This window comes from Xyrauchen texanus, chromosome 38, assembly GCF_025860055.1.
Source record: "Xyrauchen texanus isolate HMW12.3.18 chromosome 38, RBS_HiC_50CHRs, whole genome shotgun sequence".
NCBI classification, from domain to species: Eukaryota; Metazoa; Chordata; class Actinopteri; order Cypriniformes; family Catostomidae; genus Xyrauchen; species Xyrauchen texanus.
This window is the reverse complement of record NC_068313.1, coordinates 22,842,840-22,869,640: the sequence shown is the minus strand read 5'-3', so window position 1 is coordinate 22,869,640 and position 26,801 is coordinate 22,842,840.

Below are 26,801 nucleotides of genomic sequence, written 5' to 3'. Positions count from 1 at the left end.
TTCCACTTTTTATCTCGCCCCTTCCTCTTGTAGCAGCTCTGGAAGGCGGGGTGATTGTATTATTGCTTTCAAATGGGGTTTTTTAGGAAACTATTTCCTTCCATTCATAAGATGAGCTGTGGGTCAGGCCAAGGGTGAGTTTGTGTGTGTGTCTGGGCGAGGCCCTGTCAATGGAGGTCTCCAATCTCACTTCTCTTCCTCCTTCTCTGGTCATCTCTTCCGTCTTCTTTCTGTCACTCCAACTAGTGCTCTGTTGCTACTGTTGAGAGCATCTGACACTCTAATGTTGGTCCCACTGAACATGGCACATTAATGTAGGTCTGTGACAGTACATTATAAAGCATGATGCTTATGCACAGATGACTAGTGCTTTACCATATAAAGACATTTTAAAAGAACAGCTATAAGTGCTTGTTGAAAATATAGTGTGAAATTTTGTTTAGTGACACTGATGGAAATCCTGTGATTAGGTCTATTTTATGAATGAAAAAAAAAATATTATTATTTTTATTAATAACTGTTATTATATATATATATATATATATATATATATATATATATATATATATATATATATATATATATATATATATATTTTTTTTTAATAATAATTATTAGTGCTATTTTAACAAAGATTAATTATTTTAGTAATAAATACATCAGTATTATTAATTATTATTATTAATACAAATATTATATTTATTATTATTAATTACTAACATTTAAATTGTACTTTTTTGTCTACATTTTTTCTGTAATTTTGGATTTTTATAATTGTTTTGGATTTGGTCCCTTTTTTTCTGTACACTTTAAATTGTTAATTTTGTTAATTTGTTGTTCACTTGAAAGAAAAAGGCACACTTATCAGCATTGTCATCTACATATTCACTTCCTCAAACAAAATATACTCATTAGTCATTATATATTATACATGAATAAATGTTAAAAACACTCTCTATACTGAACAACAGCCTAAAATTCTGCATTATCCTTAATATGTTTTCAATCTCAATAGTAATCCTCCCAGTGGGCTGTTTGGTGATAATTCACCCATTTTCAGTGTCAAGTTATTGCCATTATTTTGCTCATGAACATTCAGTATCTCATATATCACATCCATTATTTGTTTCTTATGTTTTTTTCCCCTCCTCATTGTCCGGAACAGCAGTGATGGAAAACAAACACATCAGCACTTGGCATTATGAACCTTTGAATTGCCCTCTCCCTTCTCCCCTCCCTCTCTCTTTCCCTTTTATCCTGCTTCCAGCTGCACACCCATTTCACTCTTTCTGAGGTCCCTTGGCTGCAGTACCCATAATTCACCCAAAAACACAACACCCACACCAAGCTCTCACTAAACTTTATAGCATGGTCAAGGCACAGTATGAGTGGGACAGGGAAAAAGAGATGGGGCAAATACTTTTTCTGCATCTCTCTGGGTCTCTGACCAAAGCCAGAGGCCCCCACTGAGAGGGTGAGAGAGACATTGAAAAAAAAAACAGAGAGCAACGAAGGGAAGTTGACCATGATCTTGGAGAATGAAAAAGCCAGCTGAGGTCATAAAAGTGACTAGGAAGGACACAAGGAGATGGATTAGTGAAGAAGTGAGTGTTTTTGAAAGAGCAGTGCCAGAGATGGTGAATCAGAAGGGGGGAGAGAGAAAGCGAGATATAGTGCATTTAGGGCACAGAGGTGCCTGTTTGTCTGGCGGAGCGTCTGTATGTCAGTCTATGGGGATTTATGTGTTTGTTTGTATCTGTGTCCTGACTCTGTCACTTCCGTAATGCGTTCCACATTTTCTGCTGTCATACAGGCTGGATCGCACAACACCCATAGGAAAGATTACCCGACCCCTCCACTCCTCTGCTCCTCCTCCTCCTTCTCCTCTGAGCTCCTCTTCATTCCTTCTCACTAGATGTGGCCAAAGTGGATAGAGCCGCCCTGTAAATCTGCATGTGTGATTTGAGTTCAGGTGTAAGTTGATGGCCACCTTGCAGAGCTGACGACATCAAAACTGTAACTGGCAGCTATAAAATGCTTGCTTTTGGCCACAGCTGTACAGCACCAATTTGATCTGAACCTGTTGATCTGTTGGATGATGGGATTATGAGTTTGGGATTTTACCAAAGGTCTGAGACATGTCTGTATGTCTGTACACAGTGGCCTCAAAAAGTGTTTGAACACTTAAACCACATTTAAAAATGTATCAATGTGATTGTGCTTATTAAAAAATATCAAACCAAGTGGCATTTAAAAAGAAAACAGCATAAGTATACTTTTTAAGCAAAATATTTAACAAAAAGAGGTAGAAAAAGCAGACATCATTAGTTCTTGGATCATACTACCCCTGGTTATCAGCTTATTTTGAGTCGACGTGTCAGGCACGTCTGAGAGACACATTATAATCGGTAACTTGTGTTGACAAGCACTGTGTGCATTTTATATTTTGTATATATTTTAAATTATTCTTTCATTTGTCCATTTGAGATCCCCCAGGTGAAATATTTTAAATATTTTCACTCTAAGTCCCGTTGGTTATTGCCCGACTTGTGCAAATGCAAATAGTACCGTTTGGACGTGTCAAGGTTTAATGAATGCAGCCTTGCGCTCTCCCAGCAGAGATGGTATTAGTGAGCATTCTTCGTTGAGGAGCTCACAGACTGTGGGCTAAGTTTGGGGGGGTCAACATAAGTGTCTCTAGGAATATGTTTGTGTTCATCTCTGTGATTGAGAGGAAGAGCATGTGATCTTATCAGAATGGATCTTGGCCCCGGTTCTCTTGCTTTGGGGACTGGGCACAGCTCTGTGCCTCTAAAGTCTTGAGAGTGCACCGTGTGGAGGATTAGAAGAATGAATTAAGTCATTTGGGCTTTGCTGCGAGTCACACCCTGGTTCAAGTAGAAGGCAATGCATGCTGCAATGTAACCCAGAGCCCCTTCCAAATCAATACCAAAAAAACATTGCCTAAATCAACGGCCTCTTCCTCCCCTTTTCCCTCTCTCATTACTTTCTCCCACCCCAGGGTATTCTGCTTTCTTGGCAGTGCGCAGGAATGAGCCACCTGCAGCCCACCGCCACCCCTCCTCTCCACCTCTCAGTACTTGGTGTCTATATGTGTCTCTTTCACAGTAAGCAATAGCTTTCAGACACTAGCTGCGCACACACACTCACAGACTGCCCAAGTATTTCGAATAATATGTCCGTCGAGAGGTCATGAGTCTCCGACGTGGCTGCTCTTAACTTGCATTGTGCTTGCCTCTGGCTGCAACATGCAAACCTCTCTCTCTCCCTCTCTTATCTGTCTATCTCTGCTTCTCTCCCTTCCACTAGGACAGAAAGTCCCACAGATCTTCTCTGCCTGAGACAGAGAAATAAAGGGATTTTCCATCCTGAAAATCTGCCTCCTTCTACTTCTGAACATCCACTCCTTTCCACTCCCTCATTCTCTCCCACTTCTACCTTCTTCTCACCCTTTCTAACATTGTGTCCTTTTCTCTCTTAAATAGACAATACAACTGATTTTATTTTCAAAAGGTTGTGTGTATGAGTCAACAAACAACATAATTTTGTAGCTACTGCCTTCTCTGTTATCTGTTCTTGTTATCCACAAGTTTCTTGAACAACCATTGGACACTGCAATGACAACTCACTACTTCTGTTTGACTGGTTTCCCATAAAAAGTCTTTCTACTTGATAATGTAGTATGTTTTCAAAGTTCCAACCTGATTTTATTCCATTCAAGTGGTTGCAAATGTTCCATAAAAGTATCATACTGGTTGTAACTTTGGCACCACTTTGATGATACTTAACATTTAAAGTTTTCAATTTTAGCATGTTGACATTTTTATTGCTGTTGTTGGTTTCCACAATAAATAAATATAAAAACTTTCAAGAAAATATTTGTATAGTATACCGACAAAATAGAAATGTATGTTAATGCCTAGTGCTCAGTGCCTTATTTTATGCAGATGGCAGAAGAAAGGGATAATTGCAGACTTTAAAATATCCTGAGCATGTATGTGCTCTTAATTTTGTTAAACACATAGCAACCGAGCTGCACCCCAACATGGGGTGATTACACTTTGATTACACTATTATTCGGAGCCGGATGTGACGACACATGGACTGTGATGAAGGTCAATTGATTAGAGCAGTCCAGAACTTCTCACCACAATATATCGTGCATTAAGTTAAAGCAGATCAGCTTTATTTGCTTCGGGGTCATTAGAATTGGCTGACTCGATTAAGTTCAAACACCTCCAGATTGTTGTATTTGAGAGGACTATCACAGCCCTTCACCTGTGCAGTGTTAATTTTTAACAGTTTTTTTAGATGTAATTTTATAATAGATATAATTTATGTCCTTTAAATTTAGTCAATATTCAGTCATGTCATTAATTGTAGTCTTTTACTCTAACTTAAATGGCATATATGTTTTTAGTCAACATAAAAATGTTAGTTGGCGAAAATTTGCAAAATGGCAAAATCTTTATTGTCAATAAATTCTATGTAGATTTTATTTTCTTAAAAAAAACATAGTTTAATCATCGTCATGATGCTTCTTTTCTGTGTCATCTTTATTATCGTTGATAATTAAATTACCCTTAATCAACGAGATCAACACTATGTGAGTGTGTATACTGTAAAGTCTATCGAGCAGTAGATCACGAGACCCAAGACCAGTCTACAAAGTTTGACGGATTGTAAACCAATAGGACCTGGCTAGTTTCAGCGTGGCGCAGAGGCGTGCGTAGGCAGCGCGTTAGTGTGTTTTGATTGAGGATGGAGTCTCTCTCTGTCGCAGGACACACTCATACGTCAGTACGCCGACTCCTCCGTCTGAAGCCCTTCCAGTCCGAGCGATGTGTTTATAGTGTAGGGGAACACATTTATTGTATTTACAAGGATTTATGCAAGGTGTGTCTTTATTTGAGTGACTTTTGTGTGAAAGTGTATAGTGTGTGTACATCTGTATGTAAGTGTTACATGAATGCACATATCTTTAAAACTTTAAGTGTGCTTGACTAGCTGCTCATTTGTTGTACAATGTGACAGGTGTGTGTGCATGGACAACTGAGTCTTAACCTGGAACGCAGCACTCTTGTCCTCTCTCTCAGAGCGACTGCAGATGATATGCTCAAACTGTCAGCGACATTGAGACAATGCAGGAGGATTCTGGGTCTTTTTTTTTTGTAGGCACTGAAGGACCACAGACTCCAGAGAGAGCAGTACCATCAGTGTCGGAGGCCAGATAAAGCAACTCAACTTGTTTTGAAAGATTGAGATCTAGAGTTTCTTTAGGTAGTAACTACACACTGCTGAAAAGATCAGCTTAAACCAGCATTGATTTCCAGGTATGTCAAGGCTGGTTTAAGCTGGTTTGATACTGGTCTAGCTGGTGGATAAGCGGTTCAATAGCAAAACATAGTTTCACATTCCTGTTTGATGTAATATTTGTGTCCATGTTGGCTTCATACAGATTTGAAAAACTTTTATACTGTGAGATGGAACATTTCTACCATCAGACCATTTATAGAACAAAAAGAAGGATCATGAGATATGTTTCAAACTTAGTATGTTTAACTTGACACAACGATGTACAAACACTGTGTTTATGACTACACAACCAAAGAGACACTCCAAACGCATCCGTCTATGATGCATGTGTACTTTGACGTGTAATTAGACAGGCCCTTATAATAAAATTATCTCAGACAGATTGACAAATTTAATTGAAAAATGTATTGCTGTAGACTGTAAGCTAATGAAAGGCTGATGTTCAATAATATGGAAATAAACTATTTTTTTGCCTTCTAAATCGACCTTTTGTATTCTCTTATTAATGATTTTCATCTGCCACAATAATGTATTGCATTTAGGCCTAATCTGAATGATTATTTTTATAATACACAGTATATTGTGTTTATAGTTATTTAAATATGGCTATTTGTAATTATTTAATAATTATATAGAGAATTATTGTAATTTGAGGGGCTTTCTCATCAAATATTTATATATGTGATTAATTGCGATAATTTGATTTTAAACTGAATCGATTAACAGCCCTTACATTTTTTTTTAATTTTTTTTTTTTTACAAACAGTATGGTTAGACTTAGGTTTATTAATTTCTGTGTCACAAATATCAAGAAGTTGTCTTAAGTTTGGTCCTTTTGACCTGAAGAAAATGTGCCTATTCATAAAAATGTCAAAATATCACATTTATCAGATTAAATACTTCACACACAGGCATGAGGTTCTCAAGGGGTCCTCTCTGTTTTATGGTTTTCTAGTCACATGACAACAAAATGGCTATCTGCATGTTGGGAACACCATCTGACTTTGAGTTGGTGGACAAAATATTTATAATATTTAAAAAAACAAATGTTTCACTGCTTATTTTTAAAGAAATAACATTAATGTTATTCAGAATTACTTACAGTATGCTAAACAAATTTATTTTTAAGAATTTCAGCAAAAGAAATAATGGTATTATTTAATTTAAATAATGGACAGATACAAATATAAATATGACTTAGAACTTTGTAATCAAAACATAATAGTCCATAATACCAGAGGTGTATCCAAGTAATTGCTTTGTGTGAATTGTATTTTTAATGTATTTTTGAATAACTTAAATGATTCACATGCAAAACACCTAGCATCGCTGATGTCATAGACCCAAATAAAGCAGGTACAGTGATCACAGAAATACAAATGGGATATATAGTGATTCATGTATTCCATCTGTATTTCTTTGATCACTGTACAGATGGGTTTCTCTAGATAGTCTAGACACCCTGCTGAATAGACCATTATAGACCAGCAGGGCCTGTGCTAAGGTCAGTGGACCAGTATGAGCTTAGCCCATACCTCTGTGGATATGGGGCTATACTTTGATGAAATATTGGAATATAATACACTTTATAATAAAAATGTGAATACATCTATGAGGTGCCATTCAATAGTAAACTAAAAAAGTCTCACTAACATATGTCTCAGTCTTAGATACACTCGAAGATCAGAAATTGCATGCTTTAAACAAAAATAATTTAAAACGCAATTAAAAATACTATTTTGTCCTTTTCAGCTTTCCATAGTTTTACACACATTCTGTAAGTCTGTATACTGTTTTCATTGATTTGTCAGGTGCTTAAGTTAAAGTACCAGAAAACAGGTTGTAAACAGGCTAAATAGGTACGAGAGATGAAAAAGAATAGCTAGATCTGCTAAAGTTTTCTAGGTTTATTGCATTGTGTCTTAATAAATAGTTTTTGTAAAAATGCAAATGTACTGGCTCGTGACTTTAAAGTTAGCAAATTCCTTAAGTACATCTGAATATATTTCTCCTTGTTTTCAGGGTTATATATGTTCGTCCTGCATCTGGATAGACCAACTCAACACAGTTTTCAAGACACACAGCCGCAATCGTGTGCCACAAGCTCTCTTCTTGCATGCCCACACAAAGGCTGCATTAGAGCTGGAAAGCAGCTGCCGAAACAACAGCACGTGGGTTCTGAATTGAGTCTGTAATTTGTTATCAATACCATACAAAGACTGGAATCATTCATTTATATATATTACCCTAACTTTAAAATGTAATGTTAAAATTATAAAATTCAATATGTTTTCATATCAGCTTGATACCTAAGCGCAGGTACTTCTGAAGTCACTTCAAAAAGATGATAAAAACATTTGGGGCTTTACGGAAAACATGTAGGTTACTGTTGTAACCTCTGTTCCCTGATGGAGGGAAGGAGACTTTGTGTCGAAGAAGCGACACTAGGGGTCTCTCTTGAAAGCCTCGCGCATCTCTGAACTTGAGAAAATGCCAATGAGAAATTGGCAGACAGAATTTGCATGTCCCGCCATTTATACGGGTATAAAGCGAGGAAAATGTGTCTGTTTATTCAGGATTTTGCCTGAGGAGCCGAAAATGAGGTTCGGCCGTAACAGTAGCTCGGTTCAGCGACGTGGCCGGGAGGACACAACGTCTCGTTCCCTCCATCAGTGCTCCACATGGGGGCCTGACCTGTGGAGCACCTATTCCAGTACAGAGTAATTTGAGTACTAGCATTGGGTTTGGTCAAGGAATTCCTCTGCTGAATTCGCGGACCAGAGTGTTAGGGAGGAGTCATCCAGGGAGCCGAGTTAGTGGGATCTCCTAGGATAAGAGCGCACAATATTACCTCAGTGGAGGGAAAGGGCGCTAGGTGCAACTGGTACACCCGGTCAGTTGTTACCGCGTTACCGAGTTCTACCGGCTCGGACCTGAGAAAACAGTATGAAACCGACTCAACCCTGAGATTGTAAAATCTCGTAAAGGTATTGGGTGTTGCCCACCCCGCTGCTGGTGAGGCAGCGGGGTGGGCAACACCCAAGGGGAGGACCTTGTATTGATACTCCGGGCCATCGAACGCGAACCGTAGAAAGGGTCGATGTCGAGGCAAGATTGAGACGTGGAAGTACTTGTCCTTCAGGGTCCTTCCTGACCCAAGGGTGCCAGCCCAGTAGAGTCTTCCGCGACAGATGCCGGAACACTCTCCAATGCAGTGGCGAGCTCATCATCCAGCTCAGGGGGCTCAAGAGGATAGGTAGACTGGCCGTGAGGCGAGCCGCTGTCACCCCAAGCCCGGGCGGAAGTCAACGAGCATGTCGGGGGGGTGGGTGGTTCGTGGGAATGTACCCGGCGAAACCGAGCCTGCTGCCATCCCCAAATCGCCTCCATCGCCAGCCGGGTCGTCCTCAATAGGACCTTTTTAGGAAGGAAATCCGCGACTGCAATGTTGCCATGGTAAATTTCTCGCAGTGAGAATACGAACCATCCACAAAAGCTGCCTCTGTGTGATCACGGCCCAGACACATGAGGCAGCGCCTGTGCCCGTCAGGAGCGGAGAGCACTTGACCGCATCCAGGAACTCCACAGGGGCGGAAGGGCATCTTTATAAAGACTCGTCCTAAAAAGGACATTCAACACCGCTGTGTATTGCTCTTTTAGAGAATTAAACTCTTTTACAAAGATTCTCTTTTAGAGAGCTCTGTCGAAGCGCCAGTGGCGGTGGTTGTGTGAGCAGTGAGCTGCGATTCACAAGACTGTTCATCTCATCTCTCAGAGAAGGAGAAAGCCGCTGATATGCGCCGTAGATCCAACAGCATACAATCTGAGAGATGAGATGAACAGTCTTGTGAATCGCAGCTCACTGCTCACACAACCGGTCGGCTCCAAAGAAAATTCTGAATGAACAGACGCATTTTCCTCCCTTTATACCCATATGTCCGGGGGCGGGACATGCAAATTCTGTCTGCCAATTTCTCATTGGCCTTTTCTCAAGTTCAGAGATGCACGAGGCTCTCAAGAGAGACCCCTAGTGTCGCTTCTTCGACACAACATCGACGTGAGCGACAGACGGGGAACATTTGTGGCTTAAGGCCTGGTAGCCCAGCAGAAATGTGTAGGAAAGGCTGAATGGAAGCAAAAATCAAAGAAAATAAAGAGATATGGGACACAGTGTGGCTACAGTTACTGAAGCATACCAGTGGACACATCTGCAAAGCCCATTCTTACAGAGTGTAATTCAGAATGTCCAAAAATGTTCCTGGAACAGGCCTGCTTTATGAGTGTCAGCCACGGCCTGCTGTCGTCCCCCAAAACCACTTTAGATGAGTTTGAAGTGTACATTTTTGAAGGTACAATTCTTACTTTCTTTCTGCTGATAAGTTGATCAGCTTATTACAGCTTGAGCTGGGGAACAGAGCTGTTCCCACAGCTGCACAGCATGAAACCACAGACAGTGATTTTTGCATGCATACAGCACAGATAAAGTGTGTCAAAGAAAGAAACTATTGGTGTGTCCGGGAAATCTAAATCAAGTGAGTTTATTAGGGGGAAAATGTGCATCGACACACCAAGCAGAAATGCTGTTAAAGTGCTGACTCTCATGTAGTGAGCCTGTGGCCTCATTTTGAAAGTGATGATTTTAATTAATTTGTATATATGAGAGTAATGATGTCTTTTTCCATATAGGTGGGACACTTGGTTTTCGTCATCATCTCCAGCAACACTTTATTTGATAATGATGAGGTCTGGGTGATGAAAGTAATAGTGGAATAATTTGTTTATCTGTTATCCTGGGTGTGTTTGTGTGAGTCTCACCATTGGTGTGTGTGTGTGTGAAGGAGAAAGAGGGAGCTGTTCAGATGCATCATGGTGCTGTTCAAAGAAGCGCTGAATGCGATGTTTTACTAGTAAAGAGTTGTGTCATGGCCTGTGTGCTTGGGTCTGGGTTTGGGTGTGGATCCATTCCTTCTCCATATGGCCAGAATGTCAGTCAGGCCAGGGGTCCCAAAATCAAATTATCTGGGGGCCACTGGCCAGGTGGGGTTTTCTATGGGGACCAGTAAAAGAGTTGCAACAAATAAAAATCCTTTCACAGACATTTCTATAGTTTATGCACAACTTGAAATGCAAGTTTACCCAAACATTTTTGATATAGATTTTTTTTTTACTATGTTACAATTGTAAAAAAATTGTAAGCGACAACGGTGCAGTATGTAAGATTCAGAAACCCTTGTTATTAATGACAGTTGTGGCCGTTAAGAGAACTGCAGCCAGCTACCTTTTGCTCATGCTCATGCACACACTCCAAAGGGACACGAGCGAGCATCGACCAAAACAATGACGTAACGTACAAAGAGACTGAATGTGATTCACCGGCATCATGATGACAGATGTAATTAAAATTACACAGTTATGATTGTTTTACTACAAACTTTGAGACTGCATATTATATTTGACTCTCCAGTTCTGGAACAGGGCTAAAACAATGTGTAGATATAGGCCTGACTATAAGAGGCTGTTGTTTTAAGTGATCACTTTTCTTTGTATGATACATTGACTGCATTTATACGATAGCCGGCGTTAGCTAGCTTGCCAGCTTTATCAATAGCTGTTAGATACATTTGGATGATGACAGTAACTGTTTATAAAATAGACTGTACATTTCAGTATTGAAAATGTACAGTCTATTTTATAATAATAGAATGTATATATTTTCTGTATAACCAAGTTACGTTACACTAATGAATGGGTCTTTTTGCATTATATTGAACATTGTCTAGCATTCATTTTTATGAATTTATCTAGCATTTCATTGTTTATGTCAGCCATGTATAATGTATATAATATGTATAAATGAAATTACATATTTTAAATTGGGCCTATAAACACAACAACTTGAAATATATATTTGAATATAATTTTTTTTAAGAATAAACACATACTGTTATGAGTGTGGGTGAGCAGGAAGGCAGACGAGGGGCGAGGATCTAAGTGCAGCGGGACTTTATTGAAATAAAAGGGCAACATGAAAAAACACGAACAAAGGAAACATCCACAATGGGAACAAGTTAAACAAAAACACGGAAGGCATACAAAGAGGGTTATATACAACGACACAGGAAGATAACAAACGACATTCAGTGTAGAGGACCGGAAACAATCGTGACGGTGACATGGAAAACACGGGACAGACAACCAAGGAATCGTGACAGAGTGTGAAGGACCAGGAACAATCGTGACGGTGACATGGAAAACACGGTGCAGACAACAAGGAAATCATGACACATACTTCTTAGAGAGCAGAGCTCTTTGAAGATAGGATGGTTTGGTTATTTTCCAGAATAATTGCTAATTTTTTCACTCTATGTGAGTTTTTTTGCATCATTAAAATGGCAGTGTCTGTTATAAGAAGACGCACTCTTGTCCACAGCAATGATTTGAGTTATGAATAAATTATTCAGATTGGGATGTACAGCATAATTTTTATTTCTTCTCAGTTTTAGATACATTGCAGTGTGTGTGCGTGCTCTAAAAACAACTGGACAGTGGTACATTTCTAAATAAATGTCATCAATGTTTCTTAATCTTATGACTTGTTAATTTACTTTGCACGTGTTCGCTGGGCCCCCTCAGGCACCTCAGGGCCCTAGCTTGTCATCTGTATCGCCTATAGGACAGGTCTGTATGGCCTTCTTAAACCCCCAGAAAAAAAAATCTAAATAACTTTAAACTGTGAAATTTAATACAGATGTAAAGTACTTATTTAACTGTTTTGTGTGAATTGCATTTTTGATGTATTTTAATAGATCCTGACAAAAATGAGTGTCACGTCATTGATGTATGTATGACCCCGTTTAATCCTGGTGTTAAAGATGACTCTCGAGAGACCGATCACATGTGATCAGGTGGGACACATCGCTGTTTGCATCTGGTTGTTTAAATGCATCTCCTGTGACAACTTCTGATCAGATTTGTAGGGGAGGGACTTTGTTTCATGACGGCATATATGAATCACTATGTCAGTGTGTAACTGCAAGATAAACCGCAACAAAGTCAGAAAAGACAAAGAAAGCGTGAAAAAAACGGTGTGCTATTTCTTCCAGATGCTGCTGGAATTTCTAACCACAAACGCAGCATTTCAAGCAAAATTGTCCGTTATTTTAGTAGGAGTTCAAAGGATGCCAGGGGGCATTGAGAGGAAATTAATTCAGATGGGGCATTAGGATACAAATTTGGGGTGTTTATCAGTCATATTAATCAAGTCGATCATCAAGTTCTTCTTTGCATAATAACGTTAAAATTGCTTATCTAGACTTGGAATATACCAGTTATCCATTATACAGGATGGTGCGCATTTGTACCGCGGTTCATCTGATTCTGAAGTCTAGCGAAGCATTTGAAGTATCTGGTTTAGCAGCGTCAAATAGACAGGCGGAGGCATTACCTCTGCTAATGCACCTGTATGGCTCTGTAGATGGATACGGCTCAATGGACAGAGCTGGGGCGTTTTTACTCACAGACTGGTCTTGAGCCCTTAAACACCCACCGGTTATTATTACAGCGCTGCAAGAACCAATGAGAAGCAGGATGCGAGACACGGAAGCCATTTGAATTTGGCACAGAATTTTATATCACCAACCTTGAATTTACTTTAGTAACACTAACTGTACTTTAGGGAGAAATAGATTCTTAATAAATATTATCATATCACTACTTCAGCTCTTTTACATTTGTAATAGGCTACATTAGGGGAGTGAGTAAATATGATGAATTTTTATTACAAATTATTTTAATATTTTGTATTTATTGTTTTTAATTGTATTTAGGGTAGGTTTACTGTTTATAATCACAAAACTGCCATAGTTTGTTTTATATAAATCATGTAACATCTAACCATGGTAGTGAAGAAGATCCATGGTCCATATGCTTACTATCGGGTTTGTTACAAATACCACTGTTAAAATATAAATGAAAGTAAATAATAAAAAAAAATACAATAATAAAAAAAGGGCAAAATACACCTTTTTTTATTTTAGATGAAATAGAGTTCCAACTCAGTTGCTCTGTCAGAATAATTTAGCCACATAAATTAGGTACTAACTTTTTACTTTTTATAGATGTTATAGATAACCTTACTGTTACTGAATACCAGACAATTTACATCTGCATCCATCTCAAAATCAATGCCGTACTCTAAATTGAGCAAAGGTAATGTGGTCTCATGCATTTTTCACCACAATCGTATGGGGTTTTTGTGTGTGTTTGTGTTTGTGTGTGTTATTTTATATTTTGACATGTATTTAACGCTGACCACATGTGATTGTATCACAAAAAACACACCTTAATACCAGGTGTAAACAAGGTCTATGTGTACTATATGTATGTACTGTATGTCTTATAATTAATCCTTCTCTTTAGCATTTATGTTCTTGTTTTACTTTATTTATGGGTTATAATACCTTTTCATGATGAGACAAGTGGGGAGAAATGGGGAAACTATTGGATAGAAAGACGGAAATGGATCGGGACATGGTGAAATCCTTCATAAGAAAATGGCTCTTTATGACCCTTGACCATGTGCATGAACCTTTGTGCCACAGAAGCATTTGTGTGTGTGTGTGTGTGTGTGTGTGTGTGTGTGTGTTATTTTATATTTTGACATGTATTTAACGCTGACCACATGTGATTGTATCACAAAAAACACACTTATTATGTTATTTTAATGTCCTTTGTGTTGCTTTTTATTAAACCTTGCAGATTTCAACTTTTTCTGTTTCTTATACAGTATGAGGATCACGTCAAATTGTCCTGGAAACTTTATGCCCTCCCCTCAGCAAAATACACAAGTGGAGTTCATAGAAATGACAGTTTAGGGAACAAAAATATGTATACAAATCACAGAATTGTCCTGTGATGCATGTAAGTCCACTTATGGAAGTTTTTAGTAGTGAAATTACAGAAAGAGTGGCTGCCTATTAGAGAAATTCTGAAAATTGTGTTTTATGGATGATTTGGACCCACTTTATTTTAGGTGACTTTATCTATGCATTTAAGCATTTGATACATATTATGTACATATGTGTTGTTGAATTGTACTTTCATTTAAAGTACCTGCATTGAATTACATTTGTAGTTACACTGTTGAACTTACCCTTAAACCTAACCCTACACAACCCTTACCCTAAAGTGGGACTGAAGATTTTCTAAAAGGCCACATGGTCATATACTCCTTTTCACCAAAATTATTTTCAGTACTCTCTAGCAAGAAGTCTGTCTGTCTGTCTGTCTCTCTCTAAGTGCCGTGTAATGGATCCTCTCCCAAAAGAGACATTAAGTGACAGTCCTGCTCTTCACACACTTGCTGCACATGGGACTTATCACCGCCAGACAGACTAAACATGCACTGGCCTTTTTCCATCTTTACTCGAATTAGAGGTGCTTGCACATACAGGACTTCTGAGAGACAAATGGCAGAACTCTACAGACCCTGTCATGGCTAGACACTCTGTGTTCTATAGGTAGCCTACCCTTTCTTCATAACTTGTGCTTTTTCTGCTAATATGTTTAGTACATGCAGGCTGAGCTTACAAGACCAACATGGCTGCTTGCCAGAACACAGTGGCTCCAAAATATATTCTCAAACCTAAGCCACACTTAAAAATGTATGTCCAATACATCATTTTTCCAAGCTAATCTGTTCAGCTAGGGAATGTGATTCACTTAATAAATTTGAAGTTATTCAATCATTTCCCAGCTGTAGTGGGCAGTGCCTTTCTATTTTAAAGTATCATGGGGTGTAGCCGCCCTGCTGATGCACTTGTGTTGTGATTGTGAAATTCTCTGGAATCGCATCTCCAGTTCTCCTCTTATTTATCATCAAAATGACAAGTTTGAAGAGATGAACTGTGACCCGTGTGGGTGGGTGTGCGTGTGGGAGTGAGTGAGAGTGTGTGTGCATAAGTGTGTTTGTTTGTTAGTGAGATCACATCTAGATACGCTTATTACTTTTTGGCCTCTAGAGCCCAGCTTGGGGAGAGAGAGAGAGAGAGGGCGAGAGAGAGAGAGGAAATTGCTACAGAGCGGCAAGTCAGCTGTGTATATACTCCGCAAGGATTTGAAAGTGGCCATGGACCCATCCTCTCTTTCTCTCTCTCTCCCTCTAAGGCGGCTGGGGGCAGGTTTCTCCCACAGTCGTGAGTGCTGGGCTGTGTGGCTGCATGTTTATATTGGAGCCCGGACTTCCTAGTGGCAGCCTGCACCTATCTAAACATCTCTACGGCCGCTGCTCTGTGTTCCCGGCCTCGCACGGCCTCCCTCTTTCCTTCTTGCAACGCTTTCTGCTCTGTTCTGGGCTGGAATGTATTGGAGAAGTTTACTTGAGAAGAAATAGATGGAAAAAGAGGGAGACTTTTTTTCACATGCAGACATTCTGCTCTGCTCTTTTCCATTACATGTAGCATCCCTCTGTTTCTGAATAGAGATTTCCTGAGATTCTCTGAATGACTCCAGCAAACTCATGTTGCACACACATGGATGACTATAGCTAAATATTCACAATGGACAATAGACTTCACGATAGACTATATATAATATACTTCTATTGATGTCACATGAAGTAAAGCTAAATAAAATTACTACAGACTAACATTAACCCTACCTGAAAAAGAAAACTTTCAGGATTTTAGAAGTTAAAAAAGGAAAATGAAAAACTTGTAATTTTGTCTTATAATAACTGTCTTTGAGGATGATCCCAAAAGGAGGTTTTTGCCAGATTTAGCTAACATCTTGGGACATGTACAGCTAAATAAACCAACCAACCCACACACAAATGCAAACAGAAGACACAAGAGGTATTTTGGCACTTAAAGAAATATTCTGAGTTAAAACAAGCTCAATCAACAGAATTTTTGGTATTATGTTAACTACCACAAAAAATAATTGGACTTGTCCATCCTTTCTTTAAAACAAAAAAAGAGCAGAAATTACCGTGAGTCACTTACAGTACAATGGAAGTTAATGGGGCCAAATTTCTGTGTTGAAAAGAAGAAATTTGATGCTTATAATTTTATTAAAGCACTTACATTATTCTTCTTTTAAAATATGTGTATTTTTTGAGCTGTAAACTTTTAAAGTCCCTTTAGGGTTAACGGCAATTTCGTCATGGCAATAAAGTTGTAAAATTTGTTAAATAAATGTACACAGAAAACTTCAGTCAGTGATTTGATAACACCATAATAATGTTAGCATGCATATTTGCGCATATAGCATGGCTACACTTTTGCATTGTTAGTGCACCACTGCCACCAAAAACGCTGTCGATTAAGCTTGTCTGTATTGAACCTGGAATATTCCTTTAAGCCTCACTTGAAAATTAATGTATATCATTGTATAAGATAACAAAAATAGAAAACCAAGTGGCCTCTGCAAACAAATGATGATAGACTTTTTCTCAGAACTAATGTAACTCCCCCATTTTTGTGACAGTTAAACAACTGGTACAAGGTCAGTTTTAATGGATGTGTGAAATAAGTTTGCCTCAAGTTCACAAGTGCCCTATCAAAGTTACCACAGGTGTAGTTAAGTACATTAACTATAGACATATTCGTATGACTCAGAAAGTCTCTCTAAATACATTTTGTCCTGATATTTTCTTTTCAAAACTAACTAGTTTCTTGTTAAATGTTTTGTTTGAAAAGTGAGCTAATGCTATCTTTCTTTAAAATTAATATCACTTGGTTTGATATTTTGTTATATATATATATATATATATATATATATATATATATATATATATATATATATATATATATATACAATTTTAAGTATCTAAACATTTTGGGGCCACTGTATGTATATAACCCATACTTAGTATCCATTATTATGCTCCATTATTCACATGCATGTGTAAGTGTGCACACACACATTTCTTTGTATTAAATCACAAACGCGCACACACAAAATCAATTGTTTATTTGTTTGATATGATTGTCTAGAGTAGTGCAGTATCCTGAATGTAATGCAATAGCTTGGCATGCTGCTTGATGGGATGAGAGAGTGTTTTGTAATGAAAGCTCCACAGCCGACTCCAAAAAGCAAGAGAAAGAGTTGTAATGAAATCAGCGCATGACATTTGATCCATAAGTGAATTATTGCAGCTAACACATTCACTACTTTGGGTTCCAACAACATGGTGTTTGATAAAAATGCAATTGAAGCATTGTATGAATGAGAACGCAATGTGTGTGTGTGTGACAAACAATACCTGTCAGAGTATGTTTACCTCAGAATTTGTGTTCTAGAACAAGAGAAACAAATAAACTGCACAAACACACCAAGCTGAATAAGCTTACATGTACATGTGCAAGGATCACAGTGGCTTTGTTCACATTGCCGGAAAAATCAGATTTTTTTTAGACTGACTGACTACAGGTTAAATGTGGACAGCAGTCGCTTTTGCTAGCGAATCCACTTTAGTTATCATAGTAACAATGCAAAGTTGTGTATGTTCACCATACATGAGAGTTTAGCAATAGATGTTTTTCACGAGGACAGTATTCAAATTATACATTCGTCACAGACAGCAGCTTAAAAAATGGGAGAGGTGGCAAATGCAATGTTGCTGCTAGGGTTTACAATTTTGCTGTTTCATCTGATCTGTCCCGTATTTTATCCCATACTGGATGTATTGAAGAAGACCCCCATCCTGTATTGAAGGGCTCAAAATGCTCAAGCATCCAGTATTCGATTGAGTCATTCAATACCTTATCACACTGTGGTAACTCACAGCTGGTGTGTGTTACTGCACTTTAGCCCATCTCTTTGGGTGGTTAAAGCCAATGCCTGTATTATTATAGAAGTATGCTCTACTTTGGCTGCCCTGTAATATAATTGACACAAGGTTGCGTTCCATTCAGAAGTGATCATCCAATGCACAATTCCACTCATAGACTTCACCTTCCATTGTCAGAGGGATGAAAGGTTTAATAAAATTGTCATTTTGAATTACCTTTTTATGTAATTTTTTATTGAAAGTTTTTTCTTACGATCCTACAGCATGACCATCATTATTGTTTTCCCTTCTAAGTGCCCTGTGAAGAAATCTTTTAAGCCATTTGGAATGCAGTACATGTCTTCTCGTCGAAACAACCCGTTGCGCAAAATGAATTATGAAAAGCAGTACCGCCGCTCCCTATACACATACTATGCAGTCTGCATAGGGCACCAACTCCCTGGGGGTGCACCATCTTACCCTAGGAGGGCACCAGAAAGTCTACCGGCTGCCCTTACTCGCACGTTTTACATTATTCAAGGACCCGAAAGCAGTTGCGGAACACAGACGATCGCTTCACGCTCATATCACTTTCTCATTCTAGAGAGCATATGATTTGTCTTGTCAGTTTCTCCTAGAAGAAAAACTAGACTAAATTGTAAAAGCCTATATCTGTTAAAAGTACATTTATGAGTACACTAGATGGCTTCAAAATTAATACAGGCATGGACTAAAAGCCAGAAAACAATTCTGATTACATTGGGAAAGTCTTGAAGGTAGTTGACATTTGGCTTACTTGCCAGTGTCACTAAGGACAAAGGGTTGCATGTGATGATCATAATTAGATTGCACCCAAAAATGTTATCCTCCTGAAAGTTGTATAATTTGCAGTTATGTGGTTGTAACAGCAGCTTTGGAGTGTGTGGTCACAGTCTAGGGTCTGTGGTCAGTGTGTATGTGTTCAGAAGACAAGGGCAGCAAGTAAAAGCTGCAGTGAAAGCGTAGCCTCGCTGACAGATGAATTGCTCTAATTAGAAATCCATAACATCCTGCCACATGGCTGCCTTATCAAGTCAAGTGGTTTTTTCCCCAACACACTTCCTGCTGCAGCCTAGACCGCATTGTTGCCAGCCTGACACATTCACATACACATGCAGATATATAGGGAGTACAGATGCTCAGACATCATGTATGTGTGTGTCACCTCAGCCCTTTGTGTCTGCTTCTCTCTGGCTCTGTCTATATGACTTCCTTTGTTTTCTCTACCCCACTCTCTCATCCTCCAAATAACTAGCATATTGTTCCATTCTCTCTCTCTCTCTCTCTCTCCCTTTCTCTCTATCTCTCTCTCTCTCCCCTATCTTCTCACACTCGTCCTCTCCTTTCCTTGAGAGTGAAACCGATAAAAAGTCAACTGGCTTTTCAAATCAAAGACTACTGTAAGAGACAGTGAAAGTCTGCTTTCTGTGAAAGCATGAAAGGTACAAACAACAACACCACCACTTAAAATCAACATGACATCAAAATTGACCCCATTTACTTCCTTAAAGGAATAGTTTACCCAAAAATTGTAATTCTCTCCTCAATTACTCACCTTCATGCTATCCCAGGTGTGTGAGACTTTCTTTCTCCAGCAGAACATAAATTAAGATTTTTAAAAGAATATCTCAGCTCTGTAGGTCCATACAATGCAAGTGAATGGGTGCCAAACTTTGGAGCTCCAAATGTCACAAAAGTCAGTCTAAAAGTAATCCATATGACTCCAGTGGTTAAATCAATGTCTCCAGAAATATAAGCGCAGCGCAGTTCTAGTGGGAAGACTAGCAGCTGTACATCATTGCACCATTTGCTGGGTAATTCCGAGCCAATCACATGTAAGCCGTTGCTTTATAAGTCTGCTCACAATCTATAATTTTGCTGTTGCTAAGTGTGCTAACACAGCAACCTCCACCACCCCACCACCACCAGTTGAGTCACATCCTGCATGGGGGTAGGATCCTCGCCCCTTCCACCTATCTCCGGCAGGATACGATGGTTTCGAGTACAACTTCTTCGGACCGCCAGATCAGGGCCTACGCCAAAAGAGACATTATTTTCTGTTTTATATTCATCAAATAAATGTCATCTTATCTTTCACTCAAGTCTGCAAGTCTTCTTGATAGAAGTGACTTGATTATTTTGGGTGAGAAACAGATCAAGAAAATATTCTACTATAAATTATCCTACCAGCATATTAACTTTCACATTCTTTTTCTTGTGTTTTTGGTTATTCATATTCTTCATGCATATGCCCCCAGTTGGGTAGGAAGTGAAAATGTACATCAATATTGATCTGTTTCTCACCCACACCTATAATATCACCTCAAAAGGTATGTATTTAACCACTGGAGTCTTATAGATTTTTTTTATGGTGCCTTTATGTGATTTTTGGAGTGTCCTTGATAGCAGCACCTACAGAGCTGAAATATTCTTCTAAAAATCTTAATTTGTGTTCTGCTGAAGAAAGTCATACACATCTGGAATGGCATGCGGGTGTTAAGAGTGCAGACGAAGGCAGACGAGGAGTGGAGATCTAAATGCGGTTCTTTAATGAATAGAGTGAACACCAAACAAACAGGAACAAATGAAACATCCACGGTGGGAAAACAAAACCAAAACACGAAAAAAACATCAACAGAATAAACAGGCTGGGGAAACATCCACGACGGGCAAAGGTAACATAAAAACATCTATATACATCAAAATATACAAAACATCTGAAACATACCTATCATTCACATTCAACGATCAACAAGGAATGGGGAACAAACAGGGTTTAAATACACAGACACAGGATGATCACAAACGACAATCAGGTGCGAACAATAACAGAGTGCTGGCAGTGATGAGGGCCGGGAATTGTGGGAAGTGGTGTTTTTGACAAAGACTAGTGAAACACAGGGCAGACAACAAGGGAATCGTGACAGCGGGTGAGTAAATTATGAGAGAATTTAAATTTTTGGGTGAACTATTCCCTTAAAGATAAAGTGTAAAATGTCAGCGTCTATTGTAAAAAAAAAACTGGTTTTCTGAAACCATCTTGCATTGGTTGGACAAACAGATATAGCCACCCAAAACTCATCCCACTTGTTGAGCCATTGTTGCTATGTCGGGCTAGTTAGCAAGCTATAAACAAACAGACCAATATTTTGTTAGTGTCACATAGTTTTTATACTTTTAGGCTTGCTTTCAGACTTTTCAGAGAAAGACTTTAAAAGACTTTAAATTTCACAAATCAAACCAACATTGTTGCTACAGAGGTGAATCCACATAGTGTTTCTGTAACATTAAATAGTAAGTGGTCTGCTCTTGTGGATATCAGGTGGATTAGTGAAACTTCAAACTACATTCTTCTATCCCTGTGCTTTGCCACATCAGATGCTCAGAAGCCAACCTGTCCAAACTACATACACCCATAGACACAGCTAGAACACCACCCCAAACCAAACTTACACAAACACACACACACACAAACTCAAGTATACACACCACCTCACTGAAAGACACATGCAAAAAAGTCTTGGTGGCAAAACATCTTAACATCTGATTTCTATGGGGTCTCTTAGAATTTATTTTCAGAAATCATTTGTTCCCTTACTAAAAGTTTGGTGTTCCCTTGGAATTATTTTGGGTTCCCTCATTTTAACATATTTGTGGTAAAACCATAATAATACTTCAGGAAAAACCAAAACTATGATAATAAAAATAAAATCATTCTGGAAAAAAATATGGTTAGTTTGTGGTACATTTATTATGTATTATTATTTTTTTTGTTTGTTTTAACATGGTTATTATATTTTTCTTTACATACTACAGGTTTACTATAGTGTAACCATGGATCATTTTTGTAAGGGCATGTTTTAGGTGGAAACCATAGTTTTAACATATTTGTACTACAAATGAACTATAGTGTTACTTCAGGGAAACTTACCATGTAACTTACTATTGCCATAGCTTTGGTTTTTCTGTATTATCATTATGGTTTTACCACAAATAAGGTTAACATATGGAGTAGAAAAAACATGGTAAAGCAAAAGTGAGGTAATGCAAAACTATTTAAATTCCCTCCCTGTCCTCCCTAGCTCTGTAGATTTCCTTAATGAGAACAAACGCAAAAATTGAATACTCGAATTATGAATAATACTTGTGAATATTATATTGCTATTACAATCAAAGCACAAAAGTGTTTTCAGGTATTGAATTTTCAGTATTTATGCTTTCAAATTTTATTATTTTATTGTGAGTTTAATTAAGAATTTGACAGTAAAAATGCAACCATCCATTTGACAAGACATTAGGGGTGTCATTTTTAAAGACAAGCACAGAATCCATACCATAATTTCCATAATGTTCTCACAAAAAGAAAATCCTAAATCCAACCAGATAAATGCAGATCATTTGTTCATTAATTCAGTAATTCATTTCACATGCAAAATAAAAAGTTTGTATGCATGTTTTTACTTACTACCATACATTTAAGAATATTTTGACATTCATTTCTATGGAATTCAGGATCAGATCTGATCGTACAGTATGTTAGTCCCCAGGTGTTAACAGATGTTACTAAATAATTAAACTGTAAAATTGTTTGTTTATATGAGGGATTTTTGTAGGTATTTCTGTGTAGTTTTTATTTTGAATTAATTGTATACAGTGGTGCATAGTGTTTTCTGAGTGTGTGCACAGCTCCAGTACATACAGTCCTGTCAAAATGATGTGTGCATGAGAATTGTGAGTTATTATTATTTCACCTAATTGTCTAATTAGTATTGTTTATTGTGTTTGTGGGTGTCCAGTTTTTCTCGAATATGGATAACAGTGATTATATAGAACAGTGGTGGGCTTGAGTTAAAGAAGACAACTGATTTCTGTTTCTTTCTTTCTGTGTCTTTACATGAATAATATTTTGGGAGATGCCGTCTGCCCTGCGTCACTTTACATGTCGAGTCACAGCACTCCTCTCTTAAAGTGGGATTAACAGTGCTGAGCTTTTTTAGAGGTCATGGCAACCAGGTTTACACATCAGCCACTGTCAACTCTTATGTACTGAGAGTTTGTTAATGATGAGTGATAGGTGCTATGGAATGGTGTGAGAGTGTTTTAAATGTAAATGTAATTGACCCCAGTTGTCCAGCAGAGAGGTCATGTCTGAGTAAATGCTTAGTCAGACAAAGTTTTATTGCAACACTGTAGAGGGGGTTTCCCTCTCACACAAAACTCTGGGATTTCCCCAATGTGCAGCGCATAGGCTGACCTTGGAGCATTGTTTCCCAACCACTGTGCTGGGGCACACTAGTGTGCCGTGAAAGATTGTCGTGTGTTGTGGAAAATTATCAAAGTCCACAAAATAAATAAATGCATGGGGAAAAAATTATAATTTAATGGATCCAAACTCACCTTTCGGAGAAATTCGCCGTTTTTAAACAATATTCGGTCACTTTTGTGATTGTTCAGAGCAATGATTAATGTGCAAAAGTGAGTGATATTTATACGCATAAAGGGTCTTTCACATTAATCGCGTCAGCGCTGCAGCATACATTGAAGTCTATGAAGTGACGTCACACCAAAGTGTTTTTCACACACAAGTTTTTACTTCACCAATAATGTCTTTGAGAATACTAAGCAATAAAAAATATTTTAAAACTGTCCAAATTTGTGAAGAGACATTGAATGTCACAAGATGTATTATAATTAAATGTTACCATATAGTTTACGAATATCAGAGACCCCACATATTGAACTAATTCACCAAGAAAATGTTTCGACCTAAATATAAACGAGTCCTTTTATTACATTCTACTATCAAAGCAACTGCAAGCTTCTTTCTCTCTTCCAAATACATGTTTTCAATGTTTATTGTGCACACCACTGTTCTCTTCATAAATAAATACATGCATAATCTGCTATATGCTTGTCCTGTAAATGCATGATTAAAGATGAAAATGTGAATGAAAATAAAAGCTATTAAATGTCTCATTATCATTAAAATATAAAAATTAAAATGAGAGGTTAATAATAGATTATGACAGAATGTGTACGAATGTTACGACCGTCTAAATGACGGACGATGTGACTTGTTTTTTTTTTTGTTTGTTTTTTTGCATTGCCGAATTTCAAACATTACAAGTCAACTCGCTACTAAGACGGTCAGAAAACATGGACACGTTCTTGAAAAGAAAAATATTGATGATGGTTAGCCTATGTGGGATAGTGCTGTGCCGTAGAATTGTTTAGTCCTATAAAGTGTGCCGTGGCAGAAAAAAGGTTGGGAAACACGGCTATGACTTAGGGAGTCATAGGGACCGCCACTATTTAACATTTAAGTGTATAAATAGGTACAGTTTATAGTACATGTGATTTTCCCTCTGTACTCCCAGAAATTTCTGAATTCTTTCCACTGTGTTGACATGTTGTTGGGCTCTATCCTATGACGTTTGTTATCCCGGTCTGTTCCATGCATGCGCACTCTTCAAACACCTATCAGAACAATGCTTATGTGTTTACATGGACACATTAAGCCATGTTCTCTGAGAGAAACCTATGTGTGTTACACTGCTTTCTCTTAATCCTTTAAATGGTGTAAGGAAATCAGCATTTTTGTTTATATGTAGTTTCAGAATGCTACTTTCTGATAAAATCCTGGAATAAACAATTTTCTTACGTGCATGTAAACGTGGTCACTGTGAAGTTTGTTGCTACTCAGCTAATACATTTGTTCTTGCAACATTTTCCAAAAGTTACATTGTAGTTGTAGGAACAGTAAAAAAAAAATTCTTAACGCGAGTAGAACATTGTTTAAAGATTCAGTAGTATTCCTGAAAATGTAATTTGACAAATTCATTATTGCTTTTCACTCTCAAAAAACAATAATAAAAAAATAATGTTAGAAATCTGGTTTAAAAGTGCGACCATTGTTGCACTGAGAATGTGTTCATCTAACATTGTGAGAACTTTTATTGAATACTTATAACATGATAAGGATGTTCCATAATTATATTTTCAACTAGGTTGTTTCCTAACGTTAACGTTGTTTTCACAACATTAACAAGTTATTGGAATGTTAGGTGGGTATTAAACATTTCTGCTTTACTGCAGTATCCGACCGTATCTCCACTGGGATCGCCATTAGTAGTCACTCCATTGGTAGTCAATCTATTGCGGTGGCTCCTTGCTTCATGAAGAAGGAAGTGAGCCGTGACTGCAACGTTCTCATGGGCATGTTCTCGCAATGAGAACATGACCCTTCCACGAAAGCTGCCTCAGCGTGCTGGTGCCCCAAGCACTCGAGACTCATGGCTGGAGGTTGGGAGATAACGGCCACATCCAATAACGCAAATGCGGAAGAACATAGTAGCAGCGGGGGCGTGGTCAAGCATACGTCCGGAGAGAGAGAAAGCGGTAAGGTCACTTGCACTTGAGCTAAATTATGTCTAACAACTGTCTCTAATTTCAGTGAGCATGGGGAGAGTGGCATATAAGCAGCCACGCCACCAGCGGGGAGAGAGAGCGCCTGGCACAAGGAAGTCCATATTGTCTGTAAAGCTGATAAGTTTATGAGTGTTCGTATCTGTGAAGCTAATGAGTTTGTGTAACTATGTACCTGTGAAGCTAATGAGTTTTGTGAAGCTGTAAGCATTGAAGTTGTCAATTAAAGATCTTACCTGTGCCAGGAGAAGCCCGTTCCCTGTGTCCTCTTTCATTCTGCTGTTTTTAGAAGGAAATATACTCTTATGAATGTATTCTTTTAGCATCTGCAGACTCAGATGCTGAAGCACCCAGGGAAAGCACAACGCTTGACCGTGCGAGTAAATGAAAGGTGAGAGGAGGAAAACAAGCATGTATTCGGCTCTGAAGAAAAAATCTGAATGAGTGATGCAAGCCATCTCCTTTTATACCCATGTGTCTGGGGCAGAGAGTGGCATGCAAATTCCAATTGCCAATTCTCATTGGCCTATTCTATTTTAAGCAAAGGTGATTGTGGCTCTCAAGATCGAACCCCTAGTGTCACTACATCGACACAACATCTAGTGAGTGACAGACAGGGAACTTACATTGTAAATAAATGACCTCAGGTCACTTCGTCACTGCAAATTGTTTGCCAGTTTGAACGCCCCTTTATAATGACATTGTGCAATTACCTTGAGTTAACGTGCACATTCTAAAACTGATTATAGCTTAAGTTTTTGTTAACACCTTAAATGGTTTTCTTTTATTTATAGTTATAAAAAGTAATAAATGGTGTTAACAAATGCCTATCGACACATGTATCTATTTGCCCATTACCCCATTTTCGCTCTGCATGTAAATACCTTTACCAGTGTTCTTCATGGTTTATCCAGTGTGCATAAATGTTGTGTGCATGCCTGCTTTGATGTCAAAAACAGAGAATAACCCAAGGATTTCAAAGATCATGTCTTTCCTTATGTAGATTTTTTTTTTAATAAGCTTATTTTTGTTAGTCTGTAGCTTATTGTTGTGTATAATGTGCCCAATGCACATTGAGTATAATGGAAGCATTCTCATTTTTACAAAGAGTAATTTGCTTTCAGTGTAGATGGGGTGTTAGCATTGTTTTGAGCCTCTGCTTTTCAATTCAGTCATCACAAGCAACCAGACATACACGCTTTGATAATAAGATACACAGCATGCTTTCTGC